This window comes from Eriocheir sinensis, unplaced genomic scaffold (genome assembly GCF_024679095.1).
Source record: "Eriocheir sinensis breed Jianghai 21 unplaced genomic scaffold, ASM2467909v1 Scaffold615, whole genome shotgun sequence".
Taxonomy (NCBI): domain Eukaryota; kingdom Metazoa; phylum Arthropoda; class Malacostraca; order Decapoda; family Varunidae; genus Eriocheir; species Eriocheir sinensis.
This window is the reverse complement of record NW_026111960.1, coordinates 257,698-275,654: the sequence shown is the minus strand read 5'-3', so window position 1 is coordinate 275,654 and position 17,957 is coordinate 257,698. Positions and strand designations below refer to the sequence as shown.

At 38.5% G+C, this 17,957-nt stretch overlaps 1 long non-coding RNA gene and 1 pseudogene across 1 annotated transcript; one reads left to right on the top strand and one right to left on the bottom strand.

The window, feature by feature from the left end:
• Positions 1–3,584: 3,584 nt before the first annotated feature.
• LOC126993454 (uncharacterized) lies at positions 3,585–4,420 on the top strand. Its single transcript, XR_007747832.1, has 2 exons — positions 3,585–3,658; positions 4,145–4,420. It is a non-coding gene; the product is annotated as an uncharacterized LOC126993454 (long non-coding RNA).
• A 2,916-nt stretch (positions 4,421–7,336) lies between these two features.
• On the bottom strand, positions 7,337–17,710 carry LOC126993453 (N-acetylgalactosamine kinase-like; annotated as a pseudogene).
• Between the last annotated feature and the right edge of the window lie 247 nt (positions 17,711–17,957).

Sequence of the window (17,957 nt, the reverse complement as noted above, 5' to 3'; positions counted from 1 at the left end):
ACCACCACCACCAACATTGCTATCACCCTCCACCATCACTACTAACTCACCACCACAGCTACCACCACAATCACCATCACCACAACACCATTAACCCCTACTATCACCAAGCTTACTACCAATATCACTACCAATGTCATTACTCACCACCTACCACCACCACTGTCACCAACACTAACCACAATCGCCACACCATCACTAAGCTCACCATCACCACACCACCACCAACTCACCATCACCACACAACACCACCAAACTCACCAATGTCACCATCACCACAACCTCACCACAACCATCACTACCACCATAGCTACCAATATCACCACTAAGCAAATCACACTACCACTATCATCACTAATAAGATCCAACTCACCATGGCAACAACCACCACCACAACCACCATTCCCACAGGTCCTGAGTGCTTATGGCTTCACCTGGGACTCCCACCATCAACAACCCGCCTCAACCGCGATCCCTGTCAGGGCCTGTACCTCCCATCACAAGATCCCCATGAGTCGCTACTGCACCTGCCCCACACGACATCCTTCCCAGGTGAGTGATCACCAAACTCTGACCAGGTGGGTGGGTATAAACAGGTGAAATTCTAAGGTGTTCTTTTCTTTCATCATCCTCTTTTCCTAATTCTTTTTTTTTTTATTTTGTGTGTGTGTGTGTGTGTTATTTCTTCCTTTTATTCCAATTCTCTATTTTTTTCATTTATCCTTTTCTCTTTGATTTGTCTTTCATTTAGTTTCTTTTATTTCTCTTTATTTTTTCTCTCATTTTTCAGTCCCTAATTTTTCTTTTCCTCATTCTCCCTTTTCTTTTCATATTTCTCTGCTGTTTCTCCTTCCTCTATCCCTTAATTTCTTCACATTCTAGTTTTCATTTTCCTTCCAATAACCTAATCATAATCTTCTTTCCTAATCTTTTACCTTTCTTGAATGCTGCTGCTTTCTCTCTTTTACATCTTCTCTCTTTCCTTTCTTTTCTTTCCCTTCCAGTTCCTCATATTCCTTTCTTTCTTTCTTATTTCTCTCCCTTTGTCCTCCTAATCACTTCTTCTTTCCATTGCTCGTAGGTCCTTGTTTTCTTTCTTTTTCTCTCCTCAGACATTTATGAATCTACCATTTCTAATTTACTATCTCATCTAGCTTCTTATCTCTCTTTCCCTGTGCAGCCCTTCTTCTCTTCTCTCCATATATTGGTCAATAGTATTTAATTTCTTTCCTCTGACATATTCCATCTCTCTTTCCTAGCATCTAATCTTCTAATTCCTTTCCTTCCCTTTTATCTCTAATTCCTAATGTCTTCTCCCTTTTTCCTTTTTCTAAGCACATCAATTGCTCCTTTTCAGTGCCTTTTCCCATCTGATTCTTTTCAGTGTTAAATTCTTCTGCTTCCTTCCTTTCAACCTCCTATTGTCTTCTCCTCTCCTTTCCTTCTAGTTCTTTTTATCACTTCTTCTCCTCTCTCCTTTCAGCACCCTCATTTTCCTTCCTTCACATTTCTACAATTTAATCCAACATCCTCTTCCTCCAGCTCTATAATTTCTTCCTTTCTATCCTCTAATATTCAACACATATTCTTCCTTTTCCTTCCACTTCACCTTATCTCTTCCCCTATCCTTTCTTCCCTTCAGCATTCTAATTTCTTTCCTCTTCCTTTCTTTACTTTGTAATTTGTACTCTCCTTTCTAGCACCTCCTTCCTTCCTTTTCCTCTTCCAACCATACTGATTTGCATCGCCAAGTTAGTAACCTCTCCTTCCTGCACACCTCATCCCTTACCTTTCTCCTCCTCCTGCATGTCAGTCTTCCCTCACTGTTCTGCAGCATCACCCTCATGCTCTCTCTCCTATTCTAGGTGTGTGGAGCTGCCCATGAACTCCCATTTCTCCTGGGTTAGGACTTCCAGTTGTGCCCCGGGAGGCTTCTGTCCCTACTCTTTGACCAGTGCGTATTTCAGTTACCAGACAGAATTTGAGGTCGCTTGAGTGGCTCATCTCAGACTCTTTGAGCCGCCACTATTCCTCTAACAGGTCAGTGGATTAGATAAACTCATCCTGTCAACCTCCAGCTGTTGTAATTCTTTAAACAGCACCAAGTTAATGTTCATATAGCCTAATACTGGAAGTTTAATATGTACTCACCACTCACATTCTTCAAAACTCACAGTCTAATTGCTAATTACAAAGTTTTTCCATCAAGTTATGCCTATGAAGATGCTCTAGAAAACCTATTGTTCTTTTTTTTACTGGAAATTTGACCTAGTAGTACTTGCACTAGACACACACAGTCTTCAAAGCTTACAAAGTTTAGTCCATGACTTGTGCCATCACGAGAGCACAAGCAAATTTAATGTTCACAATCTTGGTGATATGACACACACTACTAGACAATTAATCCTTTCATCTCATCCATCATTTATACCTCTTAAGAGCAGTATGATTTTTAATGTTCTAATTGTCAAACTCTAACCTCTGTTTGAACTTGGGTTTTAATGGTCAGTAATTTATGCAAAGTTTAGCTTCAAGTTTAGCTTTTGTTATCTGCTGTCTAAAGCTTTCTTTTGATCCATGTGCCTTGTTTCCCTTCCTCCCAGGGCAGCACCGTATTTATCATGGCCCTCACAACAAACTGGTTCCAGACAAAGGTGCTCAAGGATGCCCTCCACGCCTTTCATTGACTACACCATGCAGTTGTAAGTGTTTTTAATGCATTGAGTGCAGTCTATCCATTTCCTGAATGTCTTTCCTGTCAAAACTAAAACTTTCAAGCTTTCCATCATGACTGCCAGTTGGTGAGACTGACTCATAGGAGATGATGAGAAGGGCAGTGATGCCTTGAACTACTACTTACTTATAACAAAAGTGCAGAATGACCCACTAATATTGAGCCTCAATAGAGAGATTGCTGAAAGATTAAGAGCAGAATGGAGAGTGGCAATAAAAAAGGAGAACAAGGCTGACCTATGCAAGCACACATAAGGAGCCTTTTAGAACAAGTAGAGAATTACAATCTAATAATTACCTTAGCAGTATTCTACGTCACAAGAACCTTCCATGACTATACTCACATGAGGAGGAGAGTTTCCTGAGTGAGAGGGCAACACTCACTGATCTCCACTTGCTTCACCTGAGGAAGAAAATATCAGAGGCATGATAGAGAGATTGTTACACCACCTGACCTCAAGGTCAAGGGTCAGAGAGAGCAAAAGTCACACTTCAAAGTAATACACAAAAGCACGTAATAACTGATTGGACATGAAGAAATAACACAACATTATTCTGCTATGTCCCTCAAAAAAAAAAAAAAAAAAAAAAAAAACAATACTCATTCTTTGAAGCCTAACAGCTTAATATTAAATAGTTTTTCTTCGAATGAGGTGCAGAAATTGGTGAATATTCCTAATTCACTTATTACTTTACCACATATTCCATTGTTCTGTCCTTCCCCTAGTGAGGATGTTTACTACGTGACCATGACGGAGGCGCTGCAGGGTCACCACGCCCAGGCCCTCAACGACCTGAGCCGCTTCCAACCCTGGAACTGTGAGCAGAAGTACTTCCCTGACCCACTCCTGCCCTAAGGAGACAGCTGCAGGCTCAAGCTGGACCCCAAAGTTGACAACAGCACCAGCAAACCCTTCGGCACCAGGTGAGTGGATTGTGTTTTCTTGTCATCTGATTCGTTGTGTTTGATGGGTTGTTTTTAAAGTGGACACTCTTATCTGTTTCTTTTTCACTATTTGTTGTTGGTTAACTTTTCACTTATTTATTTCCCATATTTTCCCAAAATATGAATGTGATGTTTACTTATTCTTGTCTCTCTCTAAAGAAAGATATAAAAGTACCTTGGTAGTAAAATCTTCACTGTTTTTTCATCCAGAGTTCATTCAGTACTCTTGCATACTGTGGTCATGACAGAGGAGTCCTCATTATCTATCCATAGAGTTTATTCCCTCTACTCTTCCTTATTCTCACTGTACCTCTTCTATACTTCTCCTGCCACTAACACTTGTATACAGTCTCTGGTCTCCCAACATTTTCATACTTCCCCTTTCCCTAAGTTTCTGGCACACACATCACCCTTTCTCACCATCTCAGTGCATGTTCCTGTAAGCATCATTTTTCCCTTCCCTAGGTACATGGTGACCTGCAGAGGCTGCCCAAGAGTGTACCCATGGGTGTGGGATGCCACTGGACTGGGACAGGAGCAGGACACCTATGTGCTCAACCCAAACACCAACCGTGAGACCGTGCTGGCGTAGTCCCCGCTCCCACCCACCCTCATCCCTTCCTCATCCCCACCACACCACAACACCAGGAAAGGAAACACTGCGACTCATCCTCTGCAACAACCATTGCTTTAACCAGAACAGTTTTTTTGTAAGAATTGAGTAAAGAACTGTAAATACTTGATGTGTATTTCCTTTATTTACATCAATTACAGCAAATGTGACGGGAGAAATTGGCATGGAAAGGAAAGCTGTTGGGATTCTCACAAAGTTCTAGGCTTGTGTCATGTACCAGCTATTGCAATGTGGTAAGGGTCACATGTAGTAATATAATATGGAACATAAGAACTGTAAATATTTAAGTTTTAAGTAAGTTTTAAGTAGCAGCTATTGAACTATGGCAAGGGTCACATCAGCAATAGTAAATTAAACTTACCCCAAAAATAGCAAATATCTCCTTCAATTCAAGCTATTGAACTACAGCAAAGATCACATTGGTAGCAGGATATTAAACTTATAGCAAATATCTTTGCTTGAGTTTCAAGTGCCAGCTATTGGATTATAGCAAGGGTCACATTAAGCAATAGGTAGAGAATTTAACAAAACGACTGCAGATATCTATTGAGGTTTGGGTAGCAGCTATTAGAAGTAGAGTATTGGTCATATTACTAATAGGAAATAATACTGACAAAAAAACTTCAATTATCTCTTCTTGAATTTTAAGTACTGTATTAGCTATTGAAATGCTGCAAAGGTCACATTTAGTAATAAAAATCAAACTTATAATAGAAAATAAGCCTCAAATATCTCTTCTTGAGGTGTGATTACTAGCTATTGAAGCAGAGGCAGGGACACCAACCAAGGAAGCTCTGAGTCCAATCAGTCAAGAAGCACAGCGTCAAGTGACTGACTCACTCTTAGTACCGAACGACTCGTCTCAACCTAACGAGTCAGTTAAGTCATCATGCACCCAGAACTCAGCACCTAAGACACAGCACCACATTCAGTCAGCCACCAGTCATCAAATAATCATCATCATCATCAACAGGGCATCACTAACCAACGCAAACCCGAGTGCTTCAACAAACAAAATCAGGAGATCCCTCAGAACATAATGGCACCAGTTCAAACTGAATAAACCAACCACTGTTATACAACCCAAAATATAACACTCCAAGTAGTACAGCCATAATACTTAACCCTTCAAAAATATACACATACACACATCTGTCACTGTTAGTAATAAGAGCAAAACCTGATGTACCATGCAGGTTAGTAACAATAATAACTAATAATAAAAATAATAAATGATAATAATAATGATATTAATGCCATCAAATTTGTACTACCTTTCACAGTGACGGTGCCAACACATGAGTCTGTCCAATCATCAGCGAAACCTTCTGACAAACAACTTTTTTTCACTAAACAGCCACTTGCAACAGATGTGACCTGTGTGCTGAGACATTCCTTCAATCACCAGACAGAAACTCATGTGGCAGCACCTTCTTAAAGACTACAGCACCAACACACACACACACACACACACACATTAGGTTTTTTTACCAATTCATACACAGCTTTCCAATTAGTTCCTCGCATTAGGAAAAATATACTCTTGAAAATTGGACATGAAAGTACAGAAATGTCTAGATATAAAATGCTCATCAATCTTGACTCTTACAGCATTGCACTTCAAAACCTTTGCCAACGCTTTGGAATATATCCCCTGTCATCTTTGTAGGAGCAGAGCTTTATAGAGGTTTATTTCATTGCTTTTTGACCCTGAGCTGCCTCCTTCACTGTAAAAATAACAAAAAACTCAATTCTCTGGAGCTATTTCTTTTTTCTAATGCGAGCACCATTTGGAGTGACGGTACAAACTAGTCAAAATACTCTACTGGTCTATGGAAGGAAACCCTGCATTGGAAAACTTTGGGACAGTGCACTTAAACAGGAAGTCAACCTTTACTACTCACTCCAGGAGACACATCAGGTGGGCAGGTAAACCTCACTCTTACAGGTGATAGCAGTACATGAAGTAGGGAAAGGAACCTCTACCTCAGTACAGGACTCAAGATCTTGGCACCAGGTGAAGCAACAAACCCAGCGGAGTCCCTTATTTAACGAACACACACGGCCGGGGTCCGGTGTGAGGTAAACAGGTAAGAGTCCTGGGCGTCCCTGGACTCATGGTTCCTTGCTGTAGCAGTGCTTCCATAGGTGATCCTTGTACTGCTCCACCTTCCCATCCTCCACCAGGGCCACCATGCAGCCGCCTAACCTGTAACACAACCAAAAGAATGCTCAGGAAAAGTATAAATCTGTAAACACAAACACCAAAACATAAGTCAGTGAGAAAAAGCGGTAACTGTAAGCAACACCAACAAAATAGTAATAAGTGAAAAAATTAAACCTGTGAACACCATCAAGAAAACAATATTCAGCAAGTAAAAGTATAGACTCAGCACATGTATACTTTCCTTAACCCTACCTTACCTAATCTAATCTGTGAGCAGCACCCATATGATGCCATTAGGTAAAAAGACACAAATACCGAATAACAATAAAATAAACTCACTAGATATATACTTTCCCTAACCTTACCTCACCTAAACCCACCTGCAAATGCCACCCACAATAATGCCACTAGGTAAAAAAAAAAAAAAGACAAGCACAATTACAAAACGATGGTAAAATAATAAATTCACCCACTAAATACACATGTACGCTACCTCACCTCACCTAACCCAACCTCTAAACACCAACACAAGAATAATGTTAAGTGAAAATACATGAAAAGTAAAACTATATCTCACTGAATTCACCAGAGAAGTTAAATAATAATAAAAATAATGAAGATAATAATGAAGATAATAATAATAATAATAATAATAATAATAATAATAATAATAATAATAATAATAATAATAATAATACTGATAGGTAAAATGCAATACAACCTACAATAACACAAGGTTCATTTCTACAGATAAGAACATGTACAGACACATAAACATACATAGATGGTTAGTTTATTAAGCTACACACACACACAGAAAAAAATAAATACATAAATAAAAAATTAAAAATTAAAAAATCACCCATTTGCCCATCCTTCACAAATAGAACAAGACCCCAAACACTCACCCAGCCCCCGTCAGCCTCGCCCCATACGCCAAGCCCTTAGAGTGCTCCACGAGGCTGTCCAGCTTGGGGTGGGAGCATTCATAGAGGAGCTGTGTGGACTTGTGGGACTCCTGCATCAGCCTGCCAAGCCGCTCCAAGGCCATGACGCCACCCTCCTCACAGGCCCTCTTGAACTCCCAGACCCGGTGAGCCTCAGAGAAGACATGAAGTGCCCGGTCGTGCAGCTTGAACTCCTGAATGTGTCGAGTGTTCTCGGAGAGGGACACCTGGAGGAGGGATGGTCTAAAGTGGGTGTCTGTTGTATTTCCATTTGCTGAACCATAAGAAAAAGAGAAGGAGGAGGAGGAGAGATGGTCTTCAGTGGGTGTCTGTTCTGTTTTCACTTGCTGCACTAAAGGAAAAAGGGAATAATAAATGACTTCCTGGAGGAGAGATAGTCTAAAATGTGTTTCTGTTTTATTTTCAATTGTTGCAGCAGAGGATAAAGGGAAAAATAAATGTGCTCCTTGAGGAGAGATGGTCTATAATGGTTCTCTGTTCTCTTTCCACTTGACGCACCAAAGAAAAAGGAAAACTAAATATGTTAGGAGAAGAATGCAAAGAGGGAAGATGACGTGTATTTTGTGTTTGATTGATATTTTCCATGTTCTTCCTCATTATGTGATCAATAGAGTAGGTGAGAAGTAAATAGACAGAGCTGCAAGGTGAGAGATTTAATGTGCTAAAAGGAAGTGCCGGAAGACAGATAATTGGAGACCCTTCCGCTGTGGCCAATCTCATGGGGAAAGGGCATCCAAAATATATAGATAGATAGACTTGGTTTGCCTCCTGTTACACGCACATATGAGAAAAAACAAAAGATAAAACAAAAATGACACTAAATTAAACTCACCAGATACACACACATACAAAAATCAAGATGAGGATATTTACCTGGTTGATTTCGTCCGGTGTGGTGTTTAGCAGCTCACACACCTGCCGCTTGCTGTAGGGTCAAGACCTCAAATGTGTCCTCCACCATTGTGATCATCTGCGGCAGCGTCATGTCTAGAGCGTTGCAGCTCACTCCAGTCGCTGGAACGTCCGCCACGGCAGTCCTGGTGTGGAGGAGAAGGGAATGGTGGTAAATGGAGAAGGAAGGAAAATAAGAAAAATATATGTATAAAGGAATAAAACTGAATGACAATTAGGCAAAGAAAAGAACGAACATGCATAAATAATGGAGAAAATGTGATCTACATATAGAAAAAAGGAAAGTGAAAGAATGGTAAAAGAAGGAGATAAAGAAAAAGACACAGGGGATACAATATAAATGAGATAAATGGATGAAGAAAAGAGAAATATGAATAAAAAGCATCAAAAGACAAAAACACATCAAAGTAAAATAGAAAGATAAATTGTGAAAATGGTGAAGGATAAAAGTGAGAAAAAAATGCAGTGAGAAAAAGCAGATAAGCAATGTGAAGGAAAAAAGAAAAGAATGGATGAAAACAGATAAACAAAAGAAATAAAAACAGAAAAAGCCCCAAAAGAATGAGTGAGGTAGCAATCTACATAAACAACATAAAAGAGGAGCAAAAAATATGAGTTATTTAGGAATGAATGATTTATAGATGATGAAAGAGAAGCCAAACAACCAAAGGAAAAAATTGTCCCTACCAGCTCTTTTTGCCATGACCTGGGCCGCCAGACGACACTCCATGACCCGCAGTTGAAGTAGGAGTTGGTCGCCTTGTTCATGGGCTGAGGCTGTTTGCCACGACGAAGGTGGCCCCGGTGGCAACGACTGTGGTGGCGTGTAGTGGATTGAACTCTATCAACTTGGCGGTGCCTGTCAGCAAAGAATGAAGAATGTTATAACCTCTGCTCCTGCTAGTAAATAGTTAGATGATACATGAACTGTGCATGTCCACATTACCATCTCACTTCACAGCTAGGATGGAAGGAAGAAAAGTGAAAGACAAATGGATAAAGAAAAGGAGAAATGTGTATAAACTGTTGAGAAAGATGAATAAAAAATAACAGAAAAACAGGGAAAAAAGGAAATGGTGACATATAGTGGTAGGAAAGGCAGAAAAGAGGAGTAAAATAGGAGTAAATAGGAGGAATAAGAAGAACAAGCTTAAGAAAAACAGTAGGTGAGAAAATACTAAAATGGAGCAAACACATGAAAAGGAAACAGAACCAGTGAGATAACAACCTTTAGTAGCCAGGAAGGAGATAGCTTGGTCCATGCCTCCTCCCTGGGTGCCAATGTGCCTCTCACAGCGAGCACATATCTCCGCAAGGTTCTCCAGGCTCAGTGAGAGGCCGTGAGCGTGCGACATGCTCAGGGCTGAGGCGCAGACCAGGGCTGAGGAGGACGAGAGGCCAGAGGAGTGGGGGATGTTGCCCGAGACTGCCAGGTTGAGGCCAATGAAAGGTCCACTCAGTCCTCCCTCCTCCTTGATGCCCCGCACGCCACACAGCACGTAGTTGAACCATGCCAGCTTATCCTTGTTGATTCTGGAATGGTGTGGTGAAGGTTTATGAAAGGATGAGTTTTTATTCTTTGTATATATTGTGTGTGTGTTTGATACTCTTTGCAAGTTATGGTGTTGTGAGTAGTGTAATTTTATGGAAGATGAAGCAAGTATCTTCTTTTATATACTACATTTTGTACCATGATAGCATTCATATATCATAAAAAATGCCCTTGGTTTAGGGTACTAGTATAGAAAAGAAACCACCTCAAATACAGACAATACATAAAAATAATTCCAAATACTAATAAATATCTCAAACACAAACAATACTTAAAAATAATAATCCTAATAATGATCAGTGCTGCAATGCACTCACTCAAAGCTGTTCATGTCGCAGGAGAAGGGAGAGTACGAGGGGTCCACATTGCAGACGTTGAGTGTCCCGGATGTGTTGGTGGCCACAGCGATGATGATGTCCAGCTCCACTGCCATCGGGAACACGGCATACCCACAGTAGTCCACGTGCTCCCCTATAAGGTTCACCCTGGCGCAGCGGAGGAAAAAAGTAAGTGTTGGCAGCTTCTGTGTTTTCTTTTAAAGATTTTATTTGCTTTTTTTGGTGAACTTCAGAGCAAGGGATTTGATAATGTCATTGATATATTAGGTGTCTAGTGTTCAAGGGGAGAATAAGCCAATTACCTAATTTTGAGCTACAGGCCTTCAAAGTCAAGCATAGCAAAAACATAATGAAAAACACACATAGCAATATCATCATACATCAATAGAAAGTTTTCAGCTAGACAAATTCAATGGAATCAGTGTTTGTGTGAAATTCTGTTATTAAAATACACAAACAAACATCTAAGGGTGTTTTTTCATTAATGCACGTTTATTATCCAATTTAATCCAAATTTGGAAAATTGAAAGAACATGATGTAACTAACAGCCAGTTTAAATTTCAAAGCAAAATTTCCATATTTAGGTGTTTTATGAGTGTTTTACTAGTGCTCTTTGCCCTTAGAGCCGACTTCATACACTCTGCAGACAGACAAAAACACGCTACTCTCACTACCCTTCTACTGGGCCATAGAGACTGATTTCCCATTTTCATGTCCACAGAGGGTTGCACAGTGCTTCCGTCTAACAGAAACTGGCGAAAACTCAAAATCTTCCATGTTGGCGTGTTCGCCCCTCGAGCCCTAGATGCCTCATATGAAGTAAAGGGAATGTAACTAAATCAAAATCTAAAGTGAATTTTCTTTATCCTTAATTTTTTCTGTATCTTAAGTGTCTAGGGGTTAGAAACTCTACTGGCTTTATGGTAAAGCTTAAATAATAATAACAATAGTAATAAGGATAATAACAATAATAATAATAATAATAATAATAATAATAATAATAATAATAATAATAATAATAATAATAATAATAATAAGTCACAGCCACTTTCACCTTTTTTTTCGTCAAATTCTAGACTTTTGATTTGATTCTAGGTTTGTGACTGCAGATTACTGATTTCATTCCAGGTTGTTGCTTTGGTTCCAGGTTGCTGATTTGATTCTAGGTTGTTGACTGGTTAAGTTGAAATATAATGCACCAAGATCGTGGAGCAGAACACCTGCCTTCCAGGAGCACGGGTGAAGAACTGAGGCTCTTGGGAGAAGGCTGAGATGAAGGTCTCCGAGAGGTAGGCAAGACGCTGGGCCTGCTCCCCCTCGTTGGGCACCTGGTACACTGGCGGAACTTTGTGGCTCATGTCTGTAGGGGTCATATTGGTCTATAATTACTACTGGTGAGGCATGAACTAAAGGGATTTGTAATAGTCGTTTGTTTAGCTTGGCCATGTACACACACTCAAATACCTAAGTATCGTTACACATTCAGCACGATACAAACTGACACCAAGGTTGAAACCACTGATAACATACTACTCATACTGGTATCACTGCGTGTGTTGGGTGTGGCTTCACTTGCCTAAATCAAGTGAGCGGGACTCATAAATGAAGCAGTAGAATTTGAGCTGGCACAGTAACGCTACATGAAACACAGCACAGGTGGAGTCTTAGTCAAAGTGAATTGATCTGTGTTGTATGTAGCACTATAATATTGTTGTTTGGGTGATGAAATTATGCTTTAACATTTCACACACAAGTGAATACTTAAAATTTCGTCCATTTAGGACACAATAATTATGATAAACACCTTACGTTATTGTTAGACATTCGCTATAAGAGCATCGTACATATTACACATGGTTAGAAAACAGCACAGGCATGGTTGCTTTTATTGTATTGGAATGCTTTTAGCAATGCTTTTAGTGTTATAGTGTTGCAACTTAAAGTTGTGGTTTTTTTTTCAGATGCCCACAGCTTCTTCATGAGATAAGACACGTTCAGTGGAAACATTTCCAGTATGACACATTATGAACTGAACTATATCTGACATGCATTGATGATTGATGTTTTTGTCTTTTACATAAGGAATACTTATGCCCACAGCTGTTACGATATCATATGAACATTGTTGTTTTATAATTTGTGTAAAGCTTAAACAAGTGGCACTCAAATCACTCCGTTAATATTATGGTGATATCTGGTATCTCGGTGTCTCCTTTCCTCTCTATCCCTCCCTACAGGGGTCCTGTCCTGCTCCGCCCAGCAGACCTGAGGTGGTGGGGGTGATCGCACTTCTAACAACCCTGCCGAGATCAATGGGTTGCTCAGTGTGAAACTTGTCGGACCACACTGTAATGATACTTTTTTTAGTGTGTGTACGTTTTTTTGAGGGTCTGTAAGGAATGTTTCTGTAGATCTATACTGTTTATTTTTAGGCCTCTACAGTGATTAGTTATAGAGCTTTCTATTGTATATTTATACTGATCTGCAATATTAACTTCATACAGCTGCGCAATATTGACTTTAAACAGCTGTGCAATTTTACCTTTATACAGCTGTGCAATATACCTCTATACAGCTGTGCAATATTACTTTTATATAGCTCTGTGATATTAACTTTATACAGCTCTGTGATATTAACTTTATACCTACAGCTATGTGATATTAACTTTATACAGCTATGTGATATTAACTATATATATATATATAGTCCAGCAATATACATCAAGTGGAATATCAGTTTAGCTTTAATGTACAATGAACAGAAAACTTTGAAGACATAGTTTGGTTTAGCTTTTATATGTACAGCATCACTGAGGCTAATATGTTTGTAGGGAAAGTGATGTAAAGGAAGGAAAAGAAACTATGGACATTAAGTGATACTAATTACTGTTTGTCAATATCTAAATTTATCACGATTAATCAAGAGAAGCAACACGCAGAAAAGCAGAGAAATGAGCTGGGGGTAAGTAAGGTGATTCAGGAGGTAAAAAGTATCTAGTTTTTGATAAGATGACCACATGAAAAATAACAAATCTAACACAGGGGGATGTACAGAATTGAGATGGGGAGAGGTGATTAAGGGGTGACAAAAAAAAGTCTATGGCTAGTTTTAGGTAATAAAACCACATTAAAACATCAATAAACTGCAAGTGCTGAAGATACCACAGGAAATAGAGACCCCACAAAAATAGTTCCTCAGCCCCACTATATAATGATAGTGATCATTCCACTTTTGCCAAGAGGAGGGAGGGAGAAAAGAAGCCAGAAGCTGTAATGACAGTCTCAGAACAACGTTGCTCTATTATCTGGAACAACGTAAAAATAATGAATGCCGTTAATATAGGTATACCTGTCATTTTTGAGGTTAGTGAAGCGAGCAACCACACACGTGAGTAAGCAGAGTGTTGACACAGGTGGCTGGGGTGCCCTGGAGAACTCTGAGGCACACACTACACCAGGGAATGTGTGATGCGGTCTATCTCATTATCTCCTTATCTTGTGTATTGTCTGTGTGATGCTGCCAACCACAATAAAGATGTTAGATACCTGGTTAGTTGCTTTTTCACAATATTTCAGGTTATTGTGCATATATATACATTTATGATCTTACAAGTAGGATCAATTACATTCACAATTACTTATATTGACATGCATAAGTAGCAATTAGAAGGCAGATAATAGGGGAATATTTTTTTGTTGCTACCACTGATAAATGAATCCTAACCATCACAGAGAGATAAGTTCAATGGTAATAATACTGGTAAGAGTAGCATGACACCTTAATTACTGAATCTGATCTCCTTTTGACTAATTCTGCTTTTACATATTTTAGGGAGCAATACTTAATCTTGTTTTGTACCCTTAAGCTGCCGCCTTTACTGTAAAAAGAGAAAATGATGACTTTTTTACACCACTGAAAAAGATAAGATCAACGTGGGGTTACCAGATATTACCACCACTCAGTCCTCTCCACCTGATGTCACAGGGAACAAAGCTGACTGACTGACTGACTGAGAGGACTGATTGCAGGATAGTTTTAAGACATATTATAGTGTTGTTATTGATGCATATCATTATGAGAAAAAAAAAATATATATATATATATATATATATATATATATATATATATATATATATATATATATATATATATATATATATATATATATATATATATATATATATATATATTATTTTCAGACACACACACACACACACACACATATATATATATATATATATATATATATATATATATATATATATATATATATATATATATATATATATATATATATATATATATATATATATATATATATATATATATATATATATATATATATATATATATATATATATATATATATATATATATATATATATATATATATATATATATATATATATATATATATATATATATATATATATATATATATATATATATATATATATATATATATATATATATATATATATATATATATATGTCTGAAAATAATAGGATGTATTAATAAATAACGATTTTACCCTTAGCGATCTTTAAAAGGAGTACCGTATAAAAAGTGACATTTTTTCTAAAACTGATTAGATTAAAAGTATTTTGAAACACATGACAGGTACTAAAAGCATAGGTATATCCACAGAAAACTACTTTTATTTGATATCAAATATTTTCACTAAGTAGAGCATATGCCTGTTATTGAGTGCACAAGTGTGATGATTATTTAGGTTAGATTAATTAATTAATTAGAGTATCATATCTTCTGACAGGAGGGGAGTATTAACTTCAAGGAGCCTCTGTAGCCATTTCAATTCTCAGTTAGTATCTTCATAAGTTCTTAAGATCAGTGTTTCTGTGGGCTTTTTATCTCATTTATTTTATGCCTTTGACTCTACTAAGAAAAAGAAGAAAAAGGAATTAACATTAAATATCAAGGGAGAAACACTCTACTTGGCTAGAAAGAAAGCCTCATATCAATTGCAAATTTGCTTAGTTTACAGTAAAACCAGAATATCTTTATGCCATCACCAAAAAAGGCTCATCTAAGTTATAACTGAGTTTCCTTTCAGTGAGGCTGTGAGGGTGACACATCTGCACACCATCTCTGTCTCTTAACACATGAAAAAAAGCACATGACCAGTTATAAGTGAGACATGGTGCCACTAGGATCTGTACAGACATAAAAACACTGACTCTATTGAGATCTCCCCCTTAAAATATAAAAGGCACAGACAGGGGACTGACATGTTGATTAAAAGTGAAGGAAGATTAGAAGGGTGAAGGAATAGAGGTGAGGGAAGACTAGAAAAAAAGTGACCATGAAAGAAGAGTGAAAGCAGACAAGTAGATGCACTAACAAGGGACTGATATGCTGATTAAGAGTGGGGAAAACACTGAGAGGGGCCATTCCTCTTCTTCTTCCATTGACCTGTGTTGCTTTGTATCCTTGTTTTATCCTTATTTTGGTGTTTATTAATGTTTAACCCGTACAGGGTCGTCTTTTGTCATAGATAGGGGTCATGCCAGGCTGCACTTTTTTCAAAGTTTTTTTATTTGCCCCTTAAAATGTAAAAAAATTACAAATCATTTGACATATACATTATTTATATGTGAGGAATGGAACCCTAGGGTGTTCATCCTCTTATTTTTCTCCGTCTCAGAGCTAACGATGTCATACCAGGAAAGGGTAGTTTATCTTAAAAATTTATAGAGCCTATATTCTTTCCAATATAAACACTTCTCACAACCCTAAAGAGTGAGTAATGTTTTAGTACTTCTTTACATCACAAAAACCTAAAAAATAAACAGGAATTGTATGTACGACAAAATGGTTGGATGCGCATCAGGCAACACCGCTCGCTTCAAGGTCGTGTGTACTACAACCATAGTTCTCAAAGCTCAACATAATACTATGAAGCTTCCAACGATAAGTTTTCATTTCCGATTACTCTGAACCATAATTTACAATTCCATATGCCTTACTGATTTTAGAATCAAGGAGTAATTACCTAGAAGAAAGTAACTTACCTTCTTGTATAATGTTTTTTGTTGGAATGCAGACAAATCTCCAGAAAGTCCCTTTAACATCTATTGAAAAATACGAGGACTTGTCAAATTACTCCTCTTTACTATCAATGAACAATGTTACATACACAAACAAAAATAATGGGCATATAAGCCGTCAAAAGAGCATGCGTATATATATGTACTAAACACTTCCCTAAGAGGTACGTATATATACGTACTAAACACTGTACAGGTTAATGGCAGAAAACACTTGATAAAAACGTGATTAGTAGTGGTTTTATGGGTTTAAGTTATGTTTGGAAAGTGTTTTAATCTGATTTTGGGCAGTTTAGTTAATATATAGTTTATGTAATATGAGAAACAGATATTATTTGAGGCTACAGCTCATATTACATCATTATTTGTTCTTATTGAGTTCATGCTGTGATGCCAGGTGTTTAAGTATAATCGTTTGTAAGAGTGAAGGAAGACTAGTAGTGTGAGGGAAGACTAGAAGAAACGTGAGACTGCTATAATAGAAGAGTGAGAGCAGACTAATAGAGGCACTGACAGGGGACGGACATGCTGATTAATAAGAGTGAAGGAAGACTAGAAGAAGTGTGTGGGAGTAGAGGTGAGGGAAGACTTGAAGAAATGTGAGACTGCTATAATAGAAGCGTGAGAACAGACTAGTAGAGACATTGACAGGGGACTGACACGCTGATTAAGAGTGAAGGAAGACTAGAAGAAGTGTGAGGGAGTAGAGGTGAGGGAAGACTTGAAGAAATGTGAGACTGATATAATAGAAGTGTGAGAACAGACTAGTAGAGACATTGACAGGGGACTGACATGCTGACTAAGAGTGAAGGAAGACTAGAAGAAGTGTGAGGGAGTAGAGGTGAGGGAAGACTAGAAGAAGTGTGAGGGAGTAGAGGTGAGGGAAGACTTGAAGAAATGTGAGACTGATATAATAGAAAAATGAGAACAGGCTAGTAAAGGCACTGACAAGGGAACTGACACGCTGATTAAGAGTGAAGGAAGACAACAAGTGAGCGAGTAGAGGTGAGGGAAGACTTGAAGAAACGTGAGACTGCTATAATAGAAGAGTGAGACCAGACTAGAATAGACACTGACACGCTGAGGAGTGAGGACAACGCTGATAGGAACCCCGAAATCAATGGGCAGATATGGAGACTAGCCGGCGAACGCGTCATCAGCGGGAACGGCTCAAAAGTACTGCACGGGACGGCTATCGGGGTGGAGGAGTGATAATGTAGTGCCCAGCCGCCTCACCTGTCTCCCTCCCACGCGTGTCCCTGGGGTGCCACGGCGATAACAGTACCTCCGGCATCCCGCCTCTACTCTGACACATCTGCAAGTTTACGTCGACTGGTGCGTCCGTTCGGCCCTTACCCCTTTCTCCCCTTTAACACTCACAACGAAGGCTTTACAATACTATCCACGCACACTGAATACTTTAAATAATCATAGGTGACGTTTTGGTAGCTTTACATATTTCAGGTTTTGATGTTAAGGCTTAGAAATGGGTTTATAGTCATGTTTAAGCCGCGTCAAGGCACCCGAACACAGTCTAAACAAACCCGTGGTAATTTATCGGGATTACAATATTGATTTATGGTGAAGTGTTGGTCTGCTCGTCAAGGGCAAAATATGAGGCTGGTCCATGCACTCG